The 7,302-nt window shown below is 39.9% G+C and overlaps 1 long non-coding RNA gene across 1 annotated transcript; it reads left to right on the top strand.

The window, feature by feature from the left end:
- The first annotated feature begins 1,038 nt into the window (after nt 1-1,038).
- On the top strand, nt 1,039-5,826 carry LOC125487516. Its single transcript, XR_007265930.1, has 2 exons — nt 1,039-4,569; nt 5,666-5,826. It is a non-coding gene; the product is annotated as an uncharacterized LOC125487516 (long non-coding RNA).
- Nucleotides 5,827-7,302: the final 1,476 nt, after the last annotated feature.

The following is a 7,302-nucleotide window of genomic DNA, read 5'->3' as shown; positions in this document are numbered from 1 at the left end:
ACCACTGAACCAACGTTCCACCCCATGGTTAACATGGTCAGATCTCGTGGAATCAAGAGTTAACTAGCTTTATGGTTCCATCACTGGCTCGTTGGTCGGAGACAAAGCGTGGTGGCGGAAGGTTGCTTTTTGGACTGGAGATTAGTGACCAGTGGTATGCTGCAAGTGTTGTTACTGGGTCTACTGCTTTTTGTCATTTATGTCAATGATTTGGATTTGAATACTGGAGTTACGATTCGTAAGTTCACAGATGACACCAAATTGGAGGTGTATTGGACAGTGAAGAAAGTTACCTCAGAGTACGTGGGACCTTGATCAGATGGATGGATGAGCCGATGCACAGCGGAGCGACTGATGGAGTTTTATTTAGATAAATGTGTGGTGTTGGATTTTGATAAGGCAAATCAGGTGAGGATTTTGACTGTTAATGGTAAGGTCCTGGAGAGAGTTGCCGAACAAAGAGACCTTGGAGCGTGGTTTCATAGTTCCTTGAAAATGAGGTCGTAGGTAGAAAGAAGAGTGAAGAAGGTGTTTGGTATGCGTGGCTTTACCAGTCGTTGCATTGAGTATCGGAGTTGGAAGGTCATGTTGCGGCTGTATCAGACATTGGATAGGCCAATTCTTGAAAACTGCGTTCAATCCTGGTCTCTGCGAAAGGAAACATGTTTTGAAACTTGAAAGAGTTCAGAAAAAAAAATGCATGTATGTTGCCACGCTTGGATGGTTTCAGCTATAGTGAAAAGATGAATAGACTGGAGCTATTTTCCCTGGATTGTCGGAGGCTGAGGCATGAGTTAATAGCAGTTCATAAAACCATGAGGGCATGGACAGAGTGAATAGCCGAGGTCTTTTCCACAGGGTAGATGAGTCCAAACCTAGAAAGGATATGCTTATGGTAAAAGAGGAAAGAATTAAAAGCGAGCTAAAGGGCAACTTTTCCACGCTGAGGGTGGTGCATATATGGAACGAGCTGCCACAGGAAGAGATGGAGGCTGGTATAATTATAACATTTAAAGGCCATCTGGATGTGTAAACGAATAGGAAAGGTTGTGAGGGATATGGGTCAATTGCAGGCAAATGGGACTAGATTAATTTAGGATATCTGGTAGGCATGAACGAGTTGAAACTTATGGTCTGTTTCCTTACTATCCATCTCTTTGACTCTATGACTCTGCAGCCCTCCTCACAACACAAATCTTCCACTGCTGCAACATTCTGATATTTTTTATTCAGAACTATCTCCAGCTTGATGACATCCTTATTATAAGAGGGCGAACAAAACGGGGCACAGTTCTCCAGAAGAGGACTTGCCAACGTCCTGTAGACCTTTAACACGTCTTCCCAACTCCCATACTCAAAGGCGTGAGCAATGATGGCAAAAGTACTAAACGTCTTCTGAACCACGCTGTCAAATCATGTGATGCAAACTTCAAAGGATTATGTAAATGACCCTTAGTTCTCTCTGTACTACAACACTACAGGAGTCCCTATCTTTAATTGTTTTCGTCCTGTCCTTGTTTGTTTTCCCACAATGCAAAACCGCACATCTCTCGAAACTAAACTCCTCCTTTCACTCGTCAATCAATTGATCTGATCAAACAAGATCTCTTTCTAATCTTAGATATCCTTCTTCACTGTCCAATACACTATCAAATTCGATGTTATTCGCAAACTTACCAATATTTTGATCTAAATTATTGATATAAATGACAAAAAAATGCAGACCCAGCACCACTCCTGTGGAACACCACTTGCAACAGACCTCCAGTCCAGAAAACAATCCTCCACGACGACCCTTTGTCTCCTGCCATCAGGGAATTTTGTATCCAATTGGCAAGCTCACCCTGAATCCCACATGAATCGACTTTGATAAACAGACTACTATGTGGAACCTTGTCAAAGGCTTTCCTAAAGTCCAAGTAAACAATGTCTACCATTCTGATAATCATCAATTCTAATTTTTCTTTTGGTTACATCCTTGCAAAAAAGCCTTGCTGTATCACTCCTTCCCTTTCAAAATGGATGTAAATTCTATCCCTCAGAAATCCCATTGAACAAGTTTTCTACCACTGATGTCAGGCTCACGGTTCGATAGATCACTGACTTTTGCTTACAATCTTGTTAAATAATAGCACCAGGTTAGCCGCTGTACAGTCTATGGGCACCTCACCTGTGGCTATCAATGATAAAAGAGGGGACCAGCAACCTCTTCCCCAATTTCCATTAGAGTTCTGTGGAGAACCTAATCAAGTCCCGGTTACTTATCTCTCTTGTTGTGCTTTAAGACCTCCAACACCTCAAATCTTCTCAAGACATTATTATTTATTTCCCAAAGTTCCCTTGCTTCCATGTCATTGTCCAGAGCAAATACGGACACAAAATATTCGTTCAGTATCTCACACATCTCTTGTGGTTCTACGTTGATATTTAAGGGCCCATAGTCCCTCTCTAGTTATTCTTTTTTTGCCCTTAATATAATTATAGAATCACTTTAGACTCACCTTAACACTTTCAGCGAAAGATATCTCATGTCCCTTTTGTGCCAGCCCGAGATCCCTCTTTAGTATACTTCTACAGTCCTTATGCTGTTCTAGGGATACACTCGATCCCAGCTGTCTATATCTGGTATATGCCTTCTTCTTTTTCTTGAGCAGAGCCTGAATTTTTCCAATCATCCAACATTCACTACACCTACCAGTTTTTCCCCTGACACAAACAGGAACATACCATATCTGAGCTCTCATTATGTCATTCTTAAAGTTCTCTCTCTTCTGAATATTTTCTTTCCTTGTGAACAGTTTCCCGGAATCAACTTTTCAAAATTCCTGTCTAATACCTTCAAAATTAGTTTCCAATTTAGAGCTTTAACTTTGTGATCCATTCTATCCTTTCCTGTAACTATTTTAAACCTAATAGAATTGTGATCACTTCTCTCAAAGTGCTCTCCCAACGAAACACAGTCACTTGCCCTGCCTTATTTCCCAACAGAAGGTCAAGTAATGCTCCTTCTCAAGGAGGTACATCCGCATATTGAAGAAGCATGTTTTTTTTGTACACAAATAAGAAATTCTTCCACGTCCAAGCCCTTTGCATTATGACATTCCCATTCTATGTTTGGACATTTAAAATTCCCTGCCATTGTCCAATTTCTCTCACAAGTGTCTGAGATCCCGTCACATGTTTGTTTATCAATTTCCCACTGATTATTGGGAGGCCTACAGTGCAGTACCAACAAGGTGTTGATCACTTTCTTATTTTGAAGTTCCACCTCCATAACTTCACCGTATGGTCGCCCAGGAGTATCTGCCCTATGTGTAGCCGTAATGTTCAAACGAACTATAAACACCTATCCCCCTCTTCTCTTGCTTCCCCTTCTATCTTTCGTATTGCATCCATACACTGGAACATTAAGCGCCCAGTCCTGTCTATTCCAGAGACACGTATTTTGTAATAGCTACGATATTTCAGTCCCATGTTCCCAACCTTGTAGTAACTTCATCTGCCTTACCTGTCATGCCTCTTGCATTGAAGGAAATGCACTTCAATTTACCAGTAATACCTCGTTCCCTGCTAAGCTCTTGTCTACTCTTGTCGATTAGACTTACTCGTCTTACCTTCTGTGCCAGCCTCAGCAGTTTCTATTTTCTCCCTATCTCTTTGGTGCCTCCCAGCACCACGTCCCTCGCAATTCTCCTTACCAGTTTAAAATCTCCCAAGGAGCAGTACCAATTTCCCCTGCAAGAATATTGGTCCCCTTCCAATTCAGTTAGATCCTCTCCCTCTTGTAAGGGTCATTTCTACCACTGAAGAGATCGCAATGATCCAAAAATGTGAATTCTGCCCTGTGCACGACCTCCTCAGCCATGTATGCATCTCCTCTGTCCTCATATTCGGACTCTCAATATTCCATTATATTTGAAATAAAGCCCAAAATTAAGTCTGACTTCCTCATTAACAGCTGAATTTAAAAACTACCTTTTTGTGCTTCAAGGATGAGGACTCCCAAATTTGTTTTGTAGAATTCTCATTTAATTTTTATTTGAATAATATTTAGCAGCTCTATTTTTCCTACCAAAGTGTATATCCTCACATTTTCCATGTTTTTACATGCACTTCATCCACTTTGCATTAATATCCCAAGTTTTTGCTCACACTCTTGTCCTATACATATCTCTCTGCAAACTCTTTGTGTCATTCTCACCACTTGCCTTCTCTCCTATTTTTGTGTAGTTCATAAACTTGACTACAGTACATTCACATTTCTCATCAAAGTCATTAATATACATTGCAAATATTTGTGCACCCAGCACGAATTCATGTGATACTCTATTTGTTCCAGGTTGACGTCCGGTGAAATAAAACTCTGAGTCTAACAATCGTTCTACTGTGATTTCGACAATCCTCTCACTGCGCCAATATGCTGCCTCCAAAGCCTTGGGCTCTTGCCTTATTAAGTAATAATATGCATGGTACCTCATTGAATGCCATCGGAAAATCTAAACGTATGACAATAACTGCTTCCCTCCGTTTTTTTTTTACATGCTCAAGGAATTCTAATATATTTATCAGGTAAGATTTCCCTTTCAAAAAGCCATTCTCAGTCCTCTTGATCATGTCATAGACTTCTAAACACTCTGCTGCTACATACGATATGATCGGCTCCACCATTCTTGCAATGATTTGTGTTAAATTAAGTGGCGTCAGTCACGTTTCCTTGCGTCTTTCTTTTTCTGAATTAAGTTATTATCTTGCCAGTTTCCCCATCTTCTGGGACTGTTTCGGAAATCTAATAATTATTAGAAAGTTACTACAAGTGCATCTCACACTTTTGACGTTATTTATTTTCCTGGCCTCGATTTCATCACATCAGTTCCAATGTAATTAATGATATTTAGTCATATTAAGTTCCCCAGCAGTTCTTTTCTTTCAGTGGAGTTGTTGTGTTGTATTCATCTCCTTTGTGTTTTGCCCTTCGTTATTTAGGAATTTTGGAATTCTGCAATAAAGGCTGATGAAGAGTATTTATTCAACTTGTCTGTTACTTAATGGTTCGCAGTCATTAATTCCCCAGCTTCACTCAAGATAAACTTGTGTTCACTGGGCCTTTCTCTTCCTTTCTAAAAAATTAAGGAACCACTTGCTGTCCATTTTGATATTACCTGTATTTTTAATTGTATCATTTTAAAAATTACATTTAATTGTGCACCTTCTCTCTCCTTATTAATTTCTGTCTTGCATTTTGATAGCTCTACAAAATTTCAAAATGCTCTGCTTTACTTTGATATTTGATACTTTTTAAGTTTTCGTTTTTTGTCTTTTCTTTCAATTTGTTGCTATCTTTAATTTCCCTGCTTAACAGTAATTGGCTTGTCCCCTTCCTTTAATCCTTCCTTCTCGATGGGATATATCTTTGCTGTGAATCATAAACTGTTATGCATAAATGACTGTCATGGTTCTGCATATGTCTTTGCTGCTAAACTCATTTTACAGTCCATTCCAGCAAGACTTGCCCTCATTCCTTTGTAATTACCCTTATAAAAACCTGGAATATTTGTTTCTGATGCAAATTTCTCCCTCTCAAATTGAATGCTAAATTTTGTTATGTGACAGCCAATGTTTTCGATGATATCTTTGAATCTTTCGTCATTTATTAACCATCCTCCAGAACACAATACCAGATCCAATATATCAAGTTGCCTGGCTGGATCGAAAACATATTCTTCGAGAAGACTGTCCCAAATGCACTCTGTGAATTCTTCTTCGTGACTACCTTTGCCAATCTGACGCTGTCAATTGATGAGAAGATTAAATTTGACGATGACTATTGAATTGACTTTTTCATTCCTTTCTGCATATTCTCTGTCGCGTTTAATGAATATTTCCAGGGCCCTATAAATTTCTTTCAACAGTGTCTTAATCCACGCCTTATTTCTTAGCTCCCCGATGTGTTTTCTACATATACAGATGATAAAAGCTATATTTCCGTAATAGTTGAGGTAATGCTTTCGTTATGTCATGTTTTTCGCCTTGTATGCTGCAGTGGCAGTGACCAGACTAAGAAAACCGGAACTCAAGTTTCAACTTTTCCAGTGGTATGTCATAACTGTTATCTGCTGTCAGCCCTCACTTCCATCTGCTGGAGAAGCAATGCCATTACATTTACTGTGAACATGTCAACAACACGTATTTGGTGTTCATCTGCGATGAAAAAAATTCCACTGGTGTCATAGCTTCTTCGCATTCTGCTGGCGTTCGCAGAGTTTATGCAGCAACTCACTGAAGGTGGACAATGCTAATTAGCACCAGATCAAAGTCAACTTTTGAGCAAAACGCGAGAATTCCTGGTCATGTATTTTTGCTCACCACTTTAAATAGGAAACTGCCCGAGAAAGGTGTAGCCACAATTCATGCTTTACTACTTACCTCAAAACGTCGCTGAGCACCCCAACCGAAAACTAATGTGGAAACATGACCTCTCATAATTAAATAACACAGAGCCTCCCAGAAGTCAAGATGCGATTGTTGAAGTGAGGTTTTGTTCATTAATAACACAATTTGCCATTTTGTTCCATGTGTATATGTATGTGTTTGCATAACTGTCTCTGTGTCTGTCGTCGTGTGAAGCATATCCTATGTTCTGCAAGCCAATTTAGCTGTCAGAGGCCCAAAACAAGCCCTAGTCGATACAAGGGACTCAAAAGCATTTACGATTGAATGTTTCCTGCAACGTAACTTTTCAGCTTGCCGAAGACACAGATTCTAAATAGGCAGTTCCAACCACAAATAACTCCTGCATAGCTACAGATTGTCGTTATGAGTTATTTATTTCAGTTTTGGAGTGTAAGCTATTGCCTGGTCATCCTGATAGTTCATGTCAAACCATTGGAGATCTTACCTTTTCGTGCAGCCACGAGGGATTCTGTCCCATATCTCGTCGATGTGCAGGGCCTTTATACCACTTCACCTCCAAATCTCAGCATTGTAACGTGGATACCCTGGCCCACATTTGAATTTAACTCAACAAACCCTATATGTTTCTATGCAACAGCATGAAATAAAATACAATGCCTTTGCACTCCTCTGTCTGCCCCTTCCCGGGTCACAAAAGTCCTTGTTCATGCTTCTGGGCCTCATGTTTTATCCAATTTTCTGGTCTGATGTGCAAACACTGACGATTGTTGTGACTTTGATGACAACACCACAACAGTTCTGCTGCTGGAATTGTATAATAAGAAGCAATAATTTAGGTGTCATCATAGCCCAGCAGTATAATTCAACGTCTCTACGGATGACCGGCTCATG

The sequence above is a fragment of the Rhincodon typus genome, chromosome 42 (genome assembly GCF_021869965.1).
Source record: "Rhincodon typus isolate 14 chromosome 42, sRhiTyp1.1, whole genome shotgun sequence".
NCBI lineage: Eukaryota > Metazoa > Chordata > Chondrichthyes > Orectolobiformes > Rhincodontidae > Rhincodon > Rhincodon typus.
Note: the sequence above shows the minus strand (reverse complement) of the source record. Positions and strands in the feature narration are given on the sequence as shown.